General features: G+C 40.0%; 1 protein-coding gene across 3 annotated transcripts in view; it reads right to left on the bottom strand.

The window, feature by feature from the left end:
• The window catches only part of HECW2 (HECT, C2 and WW domain containing E3 ubiquitin protein ligase 2), a 203,515-nt gene that overhangs the window by 157,952 nt on the left and 25,243 nt on the right, over positions 1 to 20,320 (bottom strand). For 2 of the 3 annotated variants that reach the window (XM_054210347.1, XM_054210349.1), the window contains one exon: positions 19,311 to 19,434. The exons of the other annotated variant lie outside the window; for it this stretch is intronic. The gene's annotated coding sequence lies outside the window, so the exon portion shown is untranslated. The remainder of the gene's footprint in view (positions 1 to 19,310; positions 19,435 to 20,320) is intronic. 3 annotated transcript variants of the gene reach the window in all.

The raw sequence follows: 20,320 nt of genomic DNA, 5'->3' as shown, positions 1-20,320 counted from the left end.
GCCTGCAATTTCCTAGCAGTGACTGCAGCTGAACCTTGAAACAGTTTACTGGGAAAGACGGAGGACAAAAAAATGCAAGGTTTACCATCAGGCAGAATCTGTGTCACATATTTTTGTAAAGTGAAGGCTTTAATTTACCTTTCGAAGAATTTATATAAAAGTTGTGAAATGAACAGCATTTCTTTCTGGGATCTGCATCTCTTGATCTACAAATATTGTCCTTCACTCCTTTGTGAGCCACACAGAGAAGGTGGTACCTTTTAATGCCCAAATCGTGTTCCTTAGACAAACCTTCCCAGATAACCTGCAGAATGCTTTAAACAAACGTGGAGCACTTGACTGAAGTAAAGCAGATTGCCAGATCTGGTGTAGGAACAGATTATTTCATCCAGTTACGACTGTTAGATCTTTGTTTTGTATTTTTGTGTCTGTTTTGACTAGCGAGCAGGGAATTCAATAAAGGAGTATTTTGCTTTTCTCCGTTACCTGGATTGTCTAAGGATATCACACTGAACAGACAGGACCTGAGCACTACTACCACCCCTCTTCTCCTGGTTTCTAACCACACAACCGTTCAGTGTAATGTCAGTGTGGTCAGTATAGTACCTGCCTGAACCCAAACTGACACTGATTTACTGATTTGCAGGAGGTAAGGCTCGAGCTTCAGTAATCCCATTAGACCCCAAATACTACAAAATCACAAAAAAGAACATTCACCTGCATTTCACTTATTTTCAGAGTGTTACACATAAGGCATGAATCAACCAAAAATCCCACATGTAATATGAATAAATCTTAACCTGGACAAAATATTAGCACTTAAATACGCAGTGATCTACAGCAAACAAGAAGAAAATAACAGGTAGAAGAACATTCTAAGTAATAACACACTAAATTTATCTGTGTTTGTCTTCAAAAGCTATTTCAAAGATAGGAAGCTCTAGTATTCACTTTGTCCGTAAACTCTTATTTCTCCATTCCAACAGAAAAGTCTCCATCTTTTTTGATCTAAAACCTTTTCTCTAGAGGGAAAAAAAATCCTTATAGGAACCTGCTTTTAAAAGATAATCTAGGGATTCTATTTTGTAAAAATAGAGCTGATTTTCAAAAGAGGAAGGAGTCTGACTTAAATTACTCACATCTGCAACTGCAGCTCTCCCCCAGGCATCTGATTAAGCATCTATGGAAATTAAGTAGGCACTTCAGCATTCTGCCAAACTGGACTGAAAAACATGCTTCAATACTTGGATGATTTGGGATTTCATCTTCAAAACAGTTCAGGTCTTAAATACGCTCCACTACAAAACACAGGTTTCTCACTTAGTGTTCAAATTTGGCCCACAATTCTTTGGCAACTTTGTTCAGGACAAGGACAATATCTTCTCTCCTTCTGGCCAGAGTTTGCCATAATGCCACCAATTTTTAGTCCCACATTTCTACCACAGAAGTAACTACCTTTTGAAGGCTGATCAAGTACACAACACATTTTTTATAAAAAAAATTATGCAGAGCCCCAGTCCTGCACTAAGCTTCTGGCTGTGAGGTCCATAAGAAAATGAAGACTTTTTGTCTGAGATATGGTTCAAAATTAAGTGTGCAATGCCCTCTCAGTGTCTCATACCTTTCTATCAGAATCATAAATGAAATTTAACTTCTGCTTTGCAGTTCCTCTTTCATGTCTAAAGATGAATTATATCAGAAACATATTTTAAAACTGCTTAAGACTGCTTTCATTTTATGAAACAAAGTTCAACTACATAGCCCTACAAATCTGTGTACTTGAATTAAAGCCAATTTTTTCATGAAAAGTGCATCAGAGCTAGAATCTGAATGCCCATGGTGTTTATTAAACCATTTCTTTTTCCTTTCTTAAAGGAAAACTATTTTACATAACTCCCTTTTACAATTTCTTGTTCTGAAAACTGTTATTAACATAAATGCTTTATAAAGACGTAAAATACAAACATGTCTGTGATAGTGAGCTACCTACACATTTAATTTCACATTCACATTTTCCTAAATAGCTACTCACATGTGAAAATTTAAACACAAGTCAAGTACAGTCATGATGTCACAACAAGTTCTTATGATTACAAAGTGTTCCTATATACTTAGTGTGTTCCCTGGGAAAAAAAGAAGACCCAGTCCTCCTATCTTTGAGCCAACAATATTATGTTAGCTTAGGCTCTGTAGCAGATAATCCTGAGAAATTAAAACAAGAAATCAGTTTTTCAAAAAATGAGCATGGTTTATACTGTGCACAATATGCAAGCAAAACAAAAACATGCTTGTTACAATCATATTCTAGATGAACTCCAACATTTTTTTTTCCATATCCCTATGAAGACTAAATACCTTGGAGACCAACCAAGTATTAAGGTCCTCTTTCTATCATAGCCAGTGACGAGAACTTCGCTACAGATCAAACGTTTCCAGGTTAAAGTCACGGAAGTGTGAACATGTACTTATAGAACCAGAAAAAAAAAATTACAGTAGACTTTTGCTTACAGGGACCCATCAAAGCATACAATATTGTATACTAGACTCAATATAGGGAAAAGCTAAATGTATATATCAATTTATTTAATATTGTCAGAATAACACAGAAATGGAACTGAACTGCAGAAAGACTTAAGAAATCAAGTGGTACACAATGGCTTTGATATGACTGATTCTTGACAATATGAAATACGGTATTGTCCAACAGTGACAGTATGAGAATCAAAGCATGAGAAATGTCTCTTCTGCCTTTACTTTAACATCCAAACAGGCTACCTTATATGACCAATACATTGTGTCTACTTAAATGCGACCCATTTTCTTTGTTTTTGAAATAGAAAGCAATTGTGCAATGCTGCTCATCCCAAAAATCATCAATTGAAATGAAGAAACATGACACTAGAACAACGAATAGTAATAATTGCATTGTTTAACTATTTTTAGCCTGTTAAATAAAGCTAACATGCCGATAACACGTGACAAACATAGGAACCCTTCCACAGACTAAATGGTGATTTGACATGGCCATTAGATTTGAATTTAATTAAAAGTCATTCAACTCTCTTTATGTCTCCTTCCCACTTCCTCACAGTCCCCAACTGACAAGACCCGCTTTCCCACTGTCCTTGCACTTATACGGGTGCTGGTCTATACTGACCAACCTGTATATATCATATCCCTGCAACTGCATGGGCTAAGCTTCAAGATGTGCACTACTAGTGCATTGACAGAAATCAAAATCCATTTTACAAGAAAATCCCAACAAATCACTAGAAGCATCTATGGCTGCTTTGTTTGCTTGTAAGAAAAAACAAAGCAAGATTTTTTCAGTGAAGACAATTTGCAATACAACAAAAATTCTCACCAACATCTACAGCACATTTTTGCATAAGTCATAACAGTACTGTAAGTGAACAGTCTTCATGAATTCAAGTGCAAAACTGCTAAATTATCCCTACTTACCTTTCCTTCCAAGCATAGTAGCTACTTATTTTTTGCTCTCAGCCAGTTAACCTCACACAGTTTTTCTCACAACTTTTATTTTCCTTATTCTGAAACACCTCGTAAAACAATTAATCATAGTAAGTTATATAAAGCATTTTAAAGACTTCTCTTAGAGAATCCAGAAGCATTTTAACAAGCTTGGCATTTCTTTCAAAAAAGAACATCTATTGAATCACAACTGAGTGTGTGTAATTGTCTAGAAAACATTGTGGAAAAAACCCAAATGTATGTCTCAGTTCAACTAAAACTCAGCGCAACGAGGGTCTACCTATGTCTTAACCCTGCTGTAGATCACGATGAGTCACTGCTTTCTGGAAGAGCAGCCAGAGCACCACCTGCAACTTGCCAGTGGGCTGAAATGTGATTAAGTTATCCAAAGCTTTTCTCCAGCAGGAAAGTCTTCCCTTACACAGAATTACTGCATGAATGCATTGACATAAAACAGTATTTCCAAAGCAAGTATCATTTAGCCTCCACACTGAAAGCTAAGCATAAAAAGAGTAAGAGGGTCTCACCACAACAGCAGTCAATTTGGTTTTCTGTTTTGAAAGGTAGCTTCAGGGAACCAATAGTTACACTGATTTCCAGTCAAGTTCTACCTCTTCTTTTCCCTCACTTTTGCATTAAGAACTGGCCTTGAGCACAGCTGTTAGTTAAAGTTTAATGCATCCCCATAGCCCACATCACATGGGCCACTGTGTGCCATCTAATGGGAGAAAACATCATGGGTGTCTAGTATGTGTTACTCATCTTCTTTGGTATTTTTCAAAACATCAGGCTATGGAATTATCCTCTTGAAATTGCAGAGGAGAATGCAGTTAACAGCCATGCAACTGGAGGTACAATAATTATAAAATATCACATATATTTCGTGTACCCTTCAATGTTCTCACTTTGACAACAGCATCAGTTCCAGAACTGTACAGCTACCCATATATCCTGTAATCAGCAAAAAGCAAGAGTTGTCTGTCCTGTTATCTGCCCTGTGAAAAACCAACAGCAAAAAAAAATAAAAAATGCATGCTGAATGATATAATATCAGTCCTATGAAACATTAATAAGCACAAAGCAACCAGCCAAAGAGGGAAAAGGAGGAAAATAAAATATGCTAGCAGTAGGATTATGTAGATCCTTCTCCCTCGAACGACAAATACAACAGTAAGCTCAGTCTGCAAACAAGGAAAGGAAACTGCAGGTATTTCTTTTACAGATTCTGTCATCTCTGATGACATTCTCTCTCAGGTACCTGACCAACTTACTGTCTATCTTACTAGTTAAACTCAGAGCTGTTATTTTCAATGTGCCTTTAGTTTCAAAGATTAGTGCTGCTACCTGACGTCTGAAAAAGGGCTTCTATATTCAAAAGCCTGTTTATTCCCCCCCGAGTCTTACCAGCTCATTCAGTATAAACTGTACCTTCCACCTCTGATTCCCCCCAGATCTTGCCACATTTGCGCACCGCTCTGAGCCCTTTCCAAGTACGAGTGTTATGGAATGTATCTGGGTTTAGATTCCCCAAAACTTTATGACAACCATAAAGTAATTATGCTTTCTTAAAGCTTGTTCCATGATGGTTTTGCTAGATGCCTCCTAGATTTTACATTATCCGAAACCATGAACAAAAACCGCAAATCTATTCAGGTTCTCTGTATTTTTCATTATTCTATATGTATTTGTCATATCCTTCTCACTGGCCTTTTTTTACAAGAAAATAAGAGATCCATTCAACTTAGTTTCATTAAAGCTATTTCATGCTTTTTAAGAATATAGCAGATCTAGACAAAAGATGTTTAGTCATTCTGAAATTACTACAGATTTAGATAGTACATTTAAAAAATACTTTTGTGATTTTAACTTCCGTATAAAGCATAAAATCTCCTGGACACTGTACTAGAAGAACAAGCTATCCGAGTCTCTGTTTTTCTGATGCTGCTGTTCTTCAGCTGCTAAAAGAAGAAAACTTGTTACCCCTCCCGCTTAATGAATATAGTAAGAACAGGGCAAGACACTAATTTAGGGAGCTGGTACTGTTAAGAGTTTCAAGACAATGTTACATCAGAGGCTCTTTCTGAACCACAAAAGCCGACAAACTTACCAAAATAATGGCAGTTTCCACCTCCTAAGTTAAACAATAAAACATACGTTATTTTTTTTAAGTTAGCTTGCACTCAAGGATTTTAATGAAAACAAATGAAGATGTACGGATTCATTAAGGCTTGCAACATACTTAGTTTTTCTAAATTGCTACTCTTTTCAATAAGCGTGATGCTTTTATTTGCTATTCTTTAATCTTCATAATCCAACCCGTTTTGTTGAACTACATTTTCAAAAATCCTCCCATTCATTTTATTTATTTTTATATTTCCCTGATCACAAATATATTGCAAACACACCCCCACCCCATCAGCTGGCTTTTCCATCATCAGCAACAGAAGCAAAGTTGAGTCATACAGCAGCTCCCTGCACTGAACAAGTGGTCCTGTTCTTCACAGCTACTTTAGAGATCTTCTTTCTGTCTGCAGCCTGTCAAGATCTCCACTCTCAGCTGGACACTTACGGCTCTCAAAGGGAAGGACGAAAAGCAGAAAAGCCACTTTAGAAGGTGGAATTTTACTGTATCAAACCACAGCAAGTCCATCTTGGATCACCTTCGGAATGCAGCGCAATGCACTGCAACTGACCTCTTGGTGGTTTTTGTGTTTCGTTTGTGGTTTTTTGGTGGGATTTTTATGGGTTGGTTTTTTTGTTTGATTGTTTTTAAAAAGATGCTTATAGTGGTTTAAAAGAATCCTTTTACTTAGCGTTTGGAAAGCACAAGGAGCGTGCACAAGGGCAACTATGGTATTTCAGGTGATGGGTAGACACTTCCAATGTGGATCAGTGATTTCCCTAAAAATGATACTGACTGCCTATACTTGTATGAACATATTTTAACTGTAAAGACAATCCAGAGTCATTTCTTCCTCACAGATCAATAGTGGAGAAGAAAGAAAATGTGAAGCAAATAGTAGCAGTAACTATATCAGAAACAGTAGTCAGGCAGGTTTAATAAAACTGTTAATTGGATATGTCGCAGCTACTTTGATGACAACAAGGAGAAAAAACAAAACCAAAACAAAACACAGAAATGAAACACAATGCGTGATGATGGTACCAGGAAATTCACCCAGTAACTGCATTAGTGCTAGTGTTCTGGCATTTCCGTCTTTTATTTAATCAATCTTTCATCTTACATTCCATGCTGAAATGCACTTGCCTTCTACCTTAGCACACTTTTACAGCCATGTACTGCTGGTTTCTATAACCAGTAATGGATACACATCCAACACATGGCTTATGCAATTCCCAGAGTCTTTTCCAGACAAACTAATTTTGTCTAAATAATTAGTTGCATTTTGACACGCATATTTGTTCTCTTCCTCTTTCCTTAGAGCCAAGCTTTTTTCTGAGTGCGTTAATAACAGTGAAAATAAGCTGTTAACTGGCAACTAAGCACACCTGTAGAGCAAGAGTGTTAATTATCAAGCTATACCAAACATTTACAATTTCACTGTGACTTCTGCCTTTAATTTTGCAAAAGTTGTTCATCTCCCATGAAACCACGTGTTTGCTTACACAGATTTCCAAAAGAAAAGGTATTCTAATTTTACTAACTGATGTTCTTGTTACGAATTATATACCTGGTATGTTATTTTGCAGGGCAAAACATAGCTGCAGCTCAGTAGGCATTACCCAATGCCAAATCCTCATCAAGTACAATAGAAATTCAAGAGCATAACCCACAATTTTGTGCCTCAAATGAAGCAACCGCAGTCAAGCGCAACGTATGAATTCAGGCAGACCAAAAGAACAGAGGACACTGATAGATGTAAATGACTGGAAATCCTTATACAGCTGCTTTTTAAATTCTTTGCTGTGAGCAACTGACTCCAACAAGACCATTAGATAGGAAAGCCAAAAGGATCAAAATTCAGAATTTTAGACATAAGCACATTTCAGTAGGATCAATTATGATAGTGAAGTAAGCTTACATAGAGTTTCTAAGTGTTGATGATAATATTCAAAGTTAACAAAGCAAATGAGAGTACAAAAGGTTTCTGGACATCATTAAGTGCCAGAGGAATTATTTTTTTTCCAGTAATCCAAACAAATGTAATTGCCTGTGTCAAGGATTTCCAAGAGCAGATGCAATTAAGGCACCACTGTCCTAAAAGAAACAGAAAAGGGTTTCCATTATTCAGGAATCTCAGAAGCCCTACTAACATGCACTATTTCTGCAATACTTATGACTGCATAAGTACATATAAATCACTTACATTTACTTATTACTCACACTCCTGGCTTCTGATAAAATTGCTTTTCAAAGCCTAATAAAGCATCATGGATCGCGTCTAGACTGATGCTTCAAATTTACTGTATGCAGAAAATGTAAAAATGTTACAAATTTGTTCTCAGCTCAGAAATGGCTCTAACAATTTCGTGATTTTGCTAAAAAAAATCTTAACCTAAAATTAGTATTCTGTGTGTGGGCACACCACTGTATTTTTAATTTCTTGAACAGACTAAAAAAATTTCTGTATACTAACCTTAATCTTCTATGGCTAAGTTCTACGGAAAAAAAAAAGAAACAGCAAAATTCACTCCAAGTGATAAAAAAAAATCATATGCATACCTGCAGCAAATGAGTTTGCAGACTGATCCCTGTCACTCCTTGTTCCATTTGCCTTGTTGCATATTTTGGAAGACAGCATCCCTCTCTTCCATTAAGGAAGAGAGGAAAAAATCTCAAGTGAATGTTTCTCCGTACTGCTAATGCACTGGAGCTGCTGGAGGTGAAAGCGAAAGCTAGTGTGTGCCACCTTTTCCTGACACATGGGAGAAAATTTGACATCAAAGACTTGCAATCTCTCAGATGCAGTATCTTTAAGAAAAGTTATCGCACTGGCAGATTTCAGCAACTGATTAAAAAGTGACCCGAGGCACCTGCTACAGACCAGGCAAAGGAGAGAGGGAGCTGAATGCTCATCACATCCCCTATTTTCTGGGCACAACCCTCCTTTCAATTCACATTTTGCCAGTCCCATGGCTGGTCAGCATGGCTGTCTCCAGAGCTGTCCCCAATAGCTAGAGTATGTCCTTTTAAAAAACGTTTTTTCTATTACCCTACACAAGGGTAATCAATCTTCAACCTTACTCTCCAGGCTCCCATCCTTACTAAACCAGAAAAGGACAAGAAAAAACAGGATGACCAAGACCATAAGAATGAATGTGTATGCAGAGAACTGCAGAAATCCAAAATTACCGGAGGTCTGGGGAGGGATGAGAATGACAAGAGAATTGCAGAGATGCCTGAAGACAAAACTGGGGGGTGGGGTGAGGGGGGATGTGGAATCAGTGAAGGAAGGAAATCAGAAGAGAAAGAACTTTGGGACATATAGGATGGTAAGATAGGAAAACTTCAAAGAAAGGAATCAAAAGAATAATTTAAAGATAATGGATACATGACATTTCAGAACATATATTCTTAAAACTCAAATTGTTCTTGTTCTGCAGTTTAATTGATTGAAGTTCTGTCATTTTGTAATTAAAAAGCCACATTAAACACACACTAATGATAATCAGAGGGAAAAGGATCTCACAATCTGATATTACATAAAATCACTTGGACTCTTACAATAAGCAAGCTAAATTTAAAATAATCAATTCCATAATGGTTGAACTATCACTCAACAATTGGAGGGTAAGTCAGGCATAACTCTTTATAGAACATTATTTCTACGAAGGTATGATGCTTATGAAGCTTGATGGTGTTTTGGGGATGCATTACTTTCCTGTCCTGTTTCAACAGCAAACAGGAGGATGTATGCTCTAGTCTTTGGATTTTATACCACAACCACCATGACCAATATTACAGTGTTTGTAAATCAAAAGCAATAGTGAAGTCCTCAACAGATTTAGTGGAGGTTGTCATGTTTAAGAAATAAAAGCACTGTTTAGGGTAGCATTTTATATGACATGCTTTTTGAAAGCAAGATAAGGGTGGCAAGAGGGGGCTTTTCACATTGAGACATCATTTGTCATGAAAGGGCTTTCTCAAAACCAGAAGTCTAGAAGCATTTGTAGGAGTTCAGATTTCACTGATTTGGTTTGGAAGACTGTTCCATAGCTGAATCATTACCACCAAGAGTGTTTTATGCCCAGTTCTTTCAGTGTTAATCCTGGGCTTTGCTAACTGCATCGTGCCAGAACGGCACACCTATGGGATGGTTCACAATCCGACTCATTCTTTCCACCGCAAATGCTTATACAAAATTTTTTCCTGCATGGTCCAAGAGGAATAGCGCTATAATCACTTGTAACTCTTTATTCCTTGGGTCCTTTCCATGTATGAATAATGGATAAATATTTAAATCTATTGTATATTTCTTTAAAAAAAAAAAAAGCAGACAGTTTGCACTCATATATGTTCAGCTCCTGCTAACTGTAAAACAGCTAATATTCTGTTCACCTCAGTAAAGATTCCTAGCTATGCTTTCTAATGCAAACTATAGATAGGTAAAATATCACCTGCAGAAGAAAATGTGGCTATAACACCCAACATAAATAGTGGAATATTCATGCTCTAGAGATCATGTATGGACTGGTTTTAATTCCAGGTAACTAACAACAAGAAAAGCTGAACTTTTAAGTGAAGAGCTACAAAAATGCAAGGTATTTTTACCCACGCTTACATTTTAATGAAATAAAATGTCTTCAATCAAGTTCAGTTAGACTGAAGTATGTAAGGTTTTACGAAGATGAGAGTATGTGCAGTAATACTGATACCCAGTGAGTAACTTGGAAAGTGGAATATTCATATGAGAACACTTTTTCCCCCATATTCAGGAAATGTGAATGTATCATGCAATACATCTGCTATTTTGCTGTAGTAAGCTATATTTCACCAAATTTTTAAACTAGTTTCTTACTACATTGCACAGATTGAAGGAAAAACTGATCAGATACACCAGTCAAAGCAGACTGCATTCTCTTAATCCACTTAACAATTTAAACTGTACTTGGCCTGATTCAAGAAGTGTAAATCACAGTAGCCCAATTAAGTGTTATGCCCATTTACATTAGCTGGAATCAGGCCTATGAAGGCTTCCTTTTTAAGTAAACCTCAGTAAGTTTGAAAACATTCAAAAAATAACAATACTATTAGACACAAGACCAACTTCCCTTATTCAAGTCATTAAGTACAGAACTCAGTTGAGAAGATTATTTTTTTCCTCCACATGATGCAAAACTTCCCTTACTTTCTCCTCCCTTAGAAGGCACAATTTCTAGGCTTCAACAATCCACATTGGACTTAGGTTGTCAACCTGAAAGTAAAAGATTTCATTACCGGTTTCGCAAGAGGTAATGAATGATGTTTGCCTTTTAAATGTGTTTTGGATAGAGGAGAAATAAAAGGATAAGCCATCCATGACTGCAAGACGGCACACGATCAGAATCTGATGTGATACTGCATGGATCCTAACCGTCCTGCCCCCACTGCTGGCAAGGCTGCAGGGGCAGGGAGGGACTTCACAACCATTTCTGTACTAACAAGAAGTGATTACAATATTGATTTTTCATGGGGCTACTTACATGAGTAAACATTAATCAATTTGTGTTAGGGTTGCAAACTAAGATCAAAATAATTATTTGACAAATAAGGCTTGCTTGCAGCTGACTCACAGCCTACATCACAAGTCGCGAAGCATAGTTAGTAGAAAGCTAAATTCTTCACCCTTTTAATACTGCTTTTTGTTTTCCAAATGGCACACAATCAGCTAAGACAGTAAATCAACACGTTTTTCCTTTGGAAATTAAGTTGGGATATATGACTTGTTCCAGGCCTTTCTTATTTCTGAGGTGTTTGGAAGACTGAATTCCTCATCATCCACACTTAGGAAGATCCTGTCTATTCTGTTTAAAAATATTTCACATGTGGTTAATCAACGCATATTTTAGTTACAAAGTCTTTGTTTAATATACAGATAGCCAACACTGCCTTTTGCATTAAAAAAGGGATGTCATTAATTTAAAAATCACATTAATCTGTCAGAAAAGTTTTTAATGTATTAGAGCCTCACCAAAAAAAACCTGAAATTACACAGAAGAAAGATTTGAGGGAAAGTATTTCTATTTTTCCAGGTTGAATAATTGAGAGTTTGTGTTTTGTTCCCCTACAGCAGTCTCCCAGTTGTTTGGGTGGATTTTTATCAAAGCATTGGAAAGAAAAGCACTTAGATGGCAACAATAAAAACACAAACCTTGGAAAGAAGACCAAGCAACATGCACAAGACCTGAAGTTTACATTTTCTTCTACGAACAGATTCAAAATGGACTGTGTCGAAAAACAAACAAAAAAAAACCAATCCACCAACAAGCAGTGTAGGAATGACCAATTTACAGTAAAAAAAAAAAAAAAAAAGGAGGAAGATTAAAACAAAGGCTTCTTTTGTGCCAACACATGTTAGGTCTCCCATTAAAAGAAAAAAGAAAAATTAAATATATGCATTAGTCCTCCTTATATTGGCTATATTTATCCCACCCACTTATTATCCAGAAATGTAATAGAAATAAGTTTATCTACAGAAGCAAGAAACAGAACTGCTTAGCTTTCCCCCCCCGCCTTAATAAAGGGCTGTCTCCATACAGCTACCGACAACTGATGAACCTCACACCAAGAGGTGCTGAACATGCTTCTTGTATCTATAGTACCTCAAACTCTTTACAAACTGAGATAAGCATAAGTAAGCTTTAAAAACCTCCTGACTTCATGCTCTTAGAGCCTTGGCAGATAATTGTTACAGCTAGTGATTTATCCTATCATCATGAGGCAAACCTGTCTTAAGTTCAACATAAGTCAAAACCAGATTTCTTTGTAGTGTATTTAAGCTAAAGCATTTAACCTATTAACTTACCTTAGCTAGAAATCCAGTACTTAAGTCTATGCCTTTGCACACAGTCAGTATCAATATCAGTATTAAGTGGAAATGAAACAACTTAACATAAAAGCAAAGACTTCCTCCAAAACAGTGAGTCAGTTTTTAAAAGACACAGGCTCTCACTGGAAATCAGTATTTTCAGGACTACAAGGTAAAATTAACACAACACCCACCTCAATGCAGTAAACAAACAAAAAACACCCACCCAAATTCAATTAAGAAAAATAAGGGTAAAATTTTAAACAAGCAACTAGTTCACTGCTTAGAATGTTAAGTCTGACAATTTGGCTTTATTTACCTATTTTTCATAAAGGTATGCATAAATCAACTCTAGAAAAAAATCAGCCTTCCATAACTTGCAATATTCAGTATGTTTCACACAATGCCTAAGGAGAAAAAAAAACCCTAAAAAAAAAAAAAAAGCCTACATCTTTGATATCAGGAAGAAAACCACATCTAAACTGTTCAGTGTAACTAAACGTGTGACACAAACTAAGGCAAGAAGTGGAAATTGTCAGAATTCTGTGGAACATTAAGGAGGGTGACAATTTACAACCACTGAGCAGCAGCACCACGGTGTTTACAGTGGCTCTCTACATTAACCAATAGTTTCATAATGAAAAATATCAACCTGTCACACTTAACAGTCCGACAGAACATAATCCAAATTCAGAGCAAGTTCATAATACGCACTTACTCAAGTTAATAGAATGTGTTCATAAACATGGAGCTAGCACCAAGTTATATTTTGCTGGAAGTTATTTCATTCTAAGAAAGTCAAAACACCTTTTAGGAAATGAAACAGAGAACTGGTGTCATCTACACACTCAGAGATTATTAGGTGAGCATTTGAGACAAAAACACCATGTAAAACAACCATGAACTCTGACATTTATTCTAGTTCTGATACTTTGCTACGCATGCTTACAAGACCCTGACAGCATTCTGGAAAGATCTGGACAGCACTCAACATGGTGTTATTCACAACATAAGCAGCTTGTTGTTGAATGAAATAACGTGTATGTGTGTATATATAGATAGCATGGGGAATAAACAAGAGGAGTTAAAGACATGCGCACGCCTCCAGGGCTGTGATCTTATTGGCATCACAGAGACATGATCATAGAATCATAGAATCTTCGTGGTTGTAAAGGACCTTTGAGATCATCGAGTCCAACCATACACACACAAAAAAAAAAACCCTACAATATCTGCCACTAGAGCATGCCCTGAAGTGCCAAATCTAGACGTTTCTTAAACACCTCTAGGGATGGTGACTCATCCACCTCCCTGGGCAGGCTGGTCCAGTGCCTGACCACTCTTTCAGTAAAGTAATTCTTCCTAATATCTAACCTAAACCTCCCCTGCCGCAACTTCAGACCATTTCCTCTGGTCCTGTCATTATTCACCTGGGAGAAGAGGCCAACCCCCACCTCTCTACAACCTCCTTTCAGGTAGCTGTAGAGGGCCATGAGGTCTCCCCTCAGCTTCCTCTTCTCCAAACTAAACATGCCCAGCTCCCTCAGCCTCTCCTCATGTGACCTGGTCTCCAGACCCCTCACCAGCCTGGTAGCTCTCCTCTGGACACGCTCCAGCACTTCAATGTCCCTCTTGTACAGAGGGGCCCAGAACTGAACACAGTACTCGAGGTGAGGCCTCACCGGTGCCGAGTACAGAGGCACGATCACTTCCCTGCTCCTGCTGGCCACGCTATTCCTGATACAAGCCAGAATGCTGTTGGCCCTCTTGGCCACCTGGGCACACTGCTGGCTCATGTTAAGCTGGCTGTCCACCAGCACCCCCAGGTCCTTTTCTGCTGGGCAGCTTTCCAGCCACTCTTCCCCAAGCCTGTAGGGTTGCTTGGGATTGTTGTGACCGAAATGCAGGACCCGGCACTTGGCCTTATTAAACCTCATACAGTTGGCCTTGGCCCATCGATCCAGCCTGTCCAGGTCCCTCTGCAGAGCCTTCCTACCCTCAAGCAGATCAACACTCCCACCTAGTTTGGTGTCGTCTGCAAACTCACTGAGGGTGCCCTCAATCCCCTCATCCAGATCATTGATAAAGATACTAAACAAAACTGGCCCCAAAACTGAACCCTGAGGGACACCACTGGTGACCGGCCGCCAAGAAGATTTCACCCCATTAATCACAACTCTCTGGGCACGGCCATCCAGCCAGTTTTTTACCCAGCGAAGAGTACACTTGTCTATGCCATGATTCGCCAGCTTCTCCAGGAGAATGCTGTGGGGGATGGTGTCAAAGGCCTTACCAAAGTCCAGACAGACAACGTCCACAGCCTTCCCCACATCCAGAAGGCGGGTCACATGGTCATAGAAACAGATCAGGTTGGTTAAGCAGGACCTCCCTTTCCTAAACCCATGCTGGCTGGCCCTGATCGCTTGGCTGCCCTGCATTTGCCATGAGAGCTCACTCAAGATGATCCTCTCCATGATCTTTCCTGGTACTGAGGTCAGGCTGACAGGCCTGTAGTTCCCCAGATCCCCCTTCCGACCCTTCTTGTAGATGGGCATCACATTAGCCACCCTCCAGTCATCTGGTACCTGCCCCGTTGACCAGGATTGTTGATAAATGATGGAGAGAGGCTTGGTGAGCTCTCCTGCCAGCTCCCTGAGTACTCTTGGGTCAATCCCATCCGGCCCCATAGACTTACACGTGTCTAAGTGCAGAAGCAGATCACTGACTGCTTCCTCCTGGATTATGGGTGTGTTGTTCTGCTCTCCATCCTTATCTTCCAGCTCAGGTGGCTGAACACCCTGGGGACAGTTGGTCTGACTATTGAAGACGGAGGCAAAGAAGGCATTATCTCAGCCTTCTCCTCGTCCTTAGTTGCAACTTTTCCCCCCACGTCCAGTACGGGACGGAGATTCTCCCTGACTCTCTTTTTGTTGATGTATTTTTAAAAACTTTTTTTGTTCTCCTTTATGTTAGTGGCCAAGTTGAGCTCCAGCTGGGCTTTTGCCTTCCTTGGGATGGCTCTTGTGACTGGAGTGTTCGAATGGAAGGATACAAGCTCTTCAGGAAGGACAGGCAGGGGAAACAAGGAGGGGATGCCACCCTCTATGTCAATGACCAGCTGGAGTGCATGGAGCTCCACCTGGGCATGGATGAGGAGCCGACTGAGAGCCTTTGGGTCAGAATTAAAGGGAGGGCAGGGACACATGACATTATAGTAGGTGTATGCTACAGGCACACCCAACCAGGAAGACCAAGCGGGTGAGGCCCTCTATAGACAGATAGGAGCAGCCTCACGTTCTCAAGCCCTGGTCCTCATGAGGGGTCTTCAGCCACCCTGATATCTGTTGGAGGGACAACACAGCAGGGCATAAGCAATCCAGGAGGTTCCTGGAATTTGTCAATGATAACTTCCTTCTTCAAGTGATATAGGAGTCTATGAGGAGAGATGCTATACCGGACCTTGTTCTCACCAACAAGAAGGGGCTGGTGGGGAACATGAAGCTCAAGGGCAGCCTTGGCTGCAGTGACCACAAAATGGTAGAGTTCAAGATTCTTAGGGCAACGAGGAGGGCACACAGCAAGCTCAATACCCTGGACTTCAGAAAAGCAGACTTTGGCCTTTTCAGGGATCTGCTTGGCAAAATACCATAGGATAAAGTCCTGGAGGGAAGAGGGCCCCAAGAAAGCTGGTTAATATTTTCAGGGATCACCTCCTCCAAGCTTAGGAGCAATGCATCCCAACAAATAGGAAGTCAGGCAAAACACCGAGAGGCACGCATTGATGAACAAGGACCAAACACTAAAAGGAAGCCTACAGACAGTGGAAGCAAGGACAGGTAGTCTGGGAGGAATACAGAGAAATTGTCCAAGCAGCCAGGGATGAGGTTAGGAAAGCTAAAGCCCAGATAGAGTTAAATCTGTCCAGGGACACCAAGGGCAACAAGAAAAGCTTCTACAGGTATATCAGTGATAAAAGAAAGACTAGGGGAAAAGTGGGCCCTCTCCAGAAGGAAACGGGAGACCTGGTTACCCAGGATATGGACAAGGCTGGGGTACTCAATGACTTTTTTGCCTCAGTCTTCATCGGCAAGTGCTCTAGCCACACTGCCCAAGTCGCAGAAGGCAAAGGCAGGGACTGGGAGAATGAAGAACCACCCATTGTAGGAGAAGATCAGATTCAAGATCATCTAAGGAACCTGAAGCACAAGTGCACAAGTCCATGGGACCTGATGAGATGCAGCAGTGGGACCTTAGGGAACTGGCAGATGAAGCTGCTAAGCCACTATCCATCATATTTGAGAAGTCGTGGCAGTCCGATGAAGTTCTGACTGACTGGAAAAGGGGAAACATAACCCCTATTTTTAAAAAGGGAAAAAAGGAAGAACCTGGGCAACTACAGGCTGGTCAGTCTCACCTCTGTGCCTGGCAAGATCATAGAGCAGATCCTCCTGGAAACTATGCTAAGGCACATGGAAAATAAGGAGGTGACTGGTAACAGCCAACATGGATTCACCAAGGGAAAATCATATCTGACATCTGGTGGCCTTCTACGGCAGCATTACAGCATTGATGGATAAGGGAAGAGCAACTGACATCATCTACCTCAACTTGTACAAAGCATTGGATGTTGTCCCACACGACATCCTTGTTGCTAAACTGGAGAGACATGGATTTGACAGATAGACCACTCAGTGGATAAGGAATTAGCTGGATGGTCGCACTCAGAGAGTTGCAGTAAACAGCTCAATGTCCAAGTGGAGACCAGTGATGAGTGGTGTTCCCCATGGGTTGGACAGGCGCTGTTTAAAATCATGTTGGTGACATGGACAGTGGGATTGAGGGCACCCTCAGCAAGTTTGCCAATAACACCAAGCTGTGTGGAGCAACTGACACAACTGGAGGGAAGGGATGCCATCCAGAGGGACCTTGACAGGCTTGAGAAGTGGGCCCATGTGAACCTCATGAAGTTCAGCAAGGCCAAGTGCAAGGTCCTGCACCTGGGTCACAGCAATCCCAAGCACAAACACAGGCTGGGCGGAGAATGGATTGAGAGCAGCCCTGAGCAGAAGCACTTGGGGCTGTTGGTTGATGAGAAGCTGAACATGACCCAGCAATGTGCGCTTGCAGCCCAGAAGGCCAACCACTTCCTGGGCTGCATGAAAAGAAGCCTGGCCAGCAGGTCAAGGCAGATGATTCTGCCCCTCCACTCTGCTCTGATGAGACCCCACACGGAGGACTGCATCCAGGTCTGGAGTCACCCAACATAAGAAGGACATGGACATGTTGCAGCGAGTCCAGAGGAGGGCCACAAAGATGATCAGAGGGCTGGAGCACCTCTCCTATAAAGACAGGTTCAGAGAGTTGGGGTTGTTCAGCCTGGAGAAGAGAAGGCTCCAGGAAGACCTTATAGCAGCCTTCCAGTACTTAAAGGGGACCTACAGGAAAGAGTGGGACAGACTCTTTATCAGGATAGTGATTTAGATTAGATATTAGGAAGAAATTCTTTACTGTGGGGGTGGCGAGACACTGGAACAGGTTGTTCAGGAACGTTGTGGATGCCCCATCCCTGGAAGTGTCCAAAGCCAGGTTGGATGGGGCTTTGAGCAGCCTGGTCTAGTGGGAGGTGTCCCTGCCCATGGCAGGGGGGTTGGAACTAGATGATCTTTAAGGTCTCTTCCAACCCACTCTATTCTATGATAGTTTTTTTTCCAATACGGAAACAAATAGAAAACAACAATATGCAATAAACTTTCTTAAGTGTTGCTTTCTCATAAATGACAGTGGCTTTTTGTTTTTCTCTAGGTAAACGGCATGCAATTGCAGCTTTTTCTTATGCAAAAACATGCAGCAGCATCCTTATGGCTACATCTGCACTCATATGCAGAACAGGCCACAAAACAAATGCTGAAGCCATGCAGTACAGCACGCACACTAAATGCTCTTCTCTCACAAAATGGGGCTGTCTTATCCATAGCCCATTTTAGGGTTGTCCCTGGTCCATGGCTTTCCCTGAGTTGTGCCTTGTTTGGGCTGCTGACACTGGCCAAATGCATGCCAAGGAGCCCACTAACAATAAAACAGTGCCACAACCTTGGGACAGCATTTAAGTTCAGGCACTAAGTCACTCAGACAGCAGGTACAGCCATAGCCTTGCTGACCCCAATGAAAGGTTTTCAAGTCTCAGAGAGCCCACCACAGTTACATTTGCAATTTTCCTATTTTCCTATGCAATACAAATATTTGGGAAATTAGTTCCTTGACAACAATTTTTATGTTCATGAAGAAAATGTAGACATTTTTATTAGAGCAATGAATCAAGAACCATAAATTATGGTTTTTATGCAGCTATAGCTACATTTTAAAGAGATGATAAGTTTACAATCTCTACTCTTTTGTTATTTCTAGTGGGAAAAATAACTCTTAGCAAACTACCCACTCAAAACAGACTCCAATCGGTAATCTAGCAGAAGAATAACATGATCAACTGATCAGATCAGCTGTTTTTAAAATGCATCTTAAATAAAGAAAACACACAGCTTAACAAGCGCACCTTTTGGAGCTGGAACTTTGCAGCCTAGCACTACAAAGCTCACATGCTCTTGAGAGAGCGAAGGAATCCCATAAAGATGGGCATATGCCTTTTTGTGACAATAAGGATCCAAAGGAAATTGCTGGTTTTGTAATTTTTTTTATTGCTACTTTGCCAATACTCAGCATCTGTAATATCCAATTTAGTGAAGCCCTTGATTTGGGGCACCTAGTGAGTGATCATTTTTGAGCGTTCTTTCAGCAGGATCCCTACGTTCCTCGCTGCTCCCCAACAGAGTGCGGCTGATCCACTCCACTCACCATAAGGTGCTGTGGCTTCAGCTGTCACAGTCATTCCTGGCAAACTCTTCTCTCTTACTGTGGTTACTCTATCCGACAAGGATCAGTCAATGTTTTCTTTTTTTAAAGATGCTGCTGGTCATTCCTGGAAGAAAATGAGTTTTACTGTTGCATGCTTTGGGCTCATCTAATTACAGTACTAGCCTTCAGGGAATTTTTAAACTAATGACATTGTATTTGTCAAGCATATAAACTTTTAATCTGATTTTTCAAGTGGATCCTAGCCAATGGATCCTTGCCACCATAGCACTTAACAAAACACATCTGACTGTCCTCCATGCAATATTTAGGTGGCCTTATTATCAAAATGTTAATTTTTGTTACCTAATATCTTTCTCTGGTGGTCAATACAAGGCATATAGGTATATTGACAATGTTATTAAAGTTTTTATGACTAAAAGTCAACAAGTCAAATTATACGTGCGTAAATACAGCTTCACAAATGAAGAGGCGCGCACCTTAAGAAATCTGAATCAAAACACTATCTGAACAACTCCTCAGTTTCTCTGCTGATCTCATGATTTATTGTATGCCAGCATCAAGAAATACCAGGCCAACAGTACAGTTGTTTGGGGTTGTTGGTTTTTTTTTTTCCTATTTCAACATGCTATTCTTTATTTTCAAGATTTTTTCCATTTACAGTGCTAATACAGAGACCAAAAATCCAAGTTATTAATTACATCACAATGACTCCTTAACCCCCCCCAAAATGCAAACAGCTCAGATGATCCATCAATCACATACTTTGGGGTACTTCCTTAATTCTAAAGGACAAATAGTGCACTATTTCAACCATTAAGTTTGGCTTGACTGTACTAATTGGGTCTTTTGGACAAATAATGCTGGATTCACATTTCAATTTCAAATTCATTTCAATTATTACTGCTTCTCCAGAACACACACAAGCTGCAATTCTGCCATGTAGAAAGCTTGATGACTACACTTCAAAGAAAAGATCCTCTCTTATTTTC

Source organism: Rissa tridactyla, chromosome 7 (assembly GCF_028500815.1).
Source record: "Rissa tridactyla isolate bRisTri1 chromosome 7, bRisTri1.patW.cur.20221130, whole genome shotgun sequence".
NCBI classification, from domain to species: Eukaryota; Metazoa; Chordata; class Aves; order Charadriiformes; family Laridae; genus Rissa; species Rissa tridactyla.
This window is presented reverse-complemented; position numbering and strand designations above follow the sequence as displayed.